Source organism: Hemitrygon akajei, chromosome 7 (assembly GCF_048418815.1).
Source record: "Hemitrygon akajei chromosome 7, sHemAka1.3, whole genome shotgun sequence".
Taxonomy (NCBI): Eukaryota; Metazoa; Chordata; class Chondrichthyes; order Myliobatiformes; family Dasyatidae; genus Hemitrygon; species Hemitrygon akajei.
This window is the reverse complement of record NC_133130.1, coordinates 27,047,420-27,047,699: the sequence shown is the minus strand read 5'-3', so window position 1 is coordinate 27,047,699 and position 280 is coordinate 27,047,420.

The following is a 280-nucleotide window of genomic DNA, read 5'->3' as shown; positions in this document are numbered from 1 at the left end:
GCGACCCCGGCGGCGCTACCGGTCGCATTAGCTCCAGGCAAGTCTCCGGTAGAGACATCCCATTCTTAATGCGAGTAAAACAAAATGTTTGTTCGGATGACATCTCAGATTGCAAATAACTTCCACGTAGCAGGGTCATGCAATCAGCTCGTCAATGCCTCAGAATACCACCACCAACGTTACCTCTTTTCATATCTTGCAAGTCAGCTCTCAATGAAGCAGACATCAAGGATGAAACCCCAATTGGTAGCCACGGTATTTGGGGAATAATCATTGGATC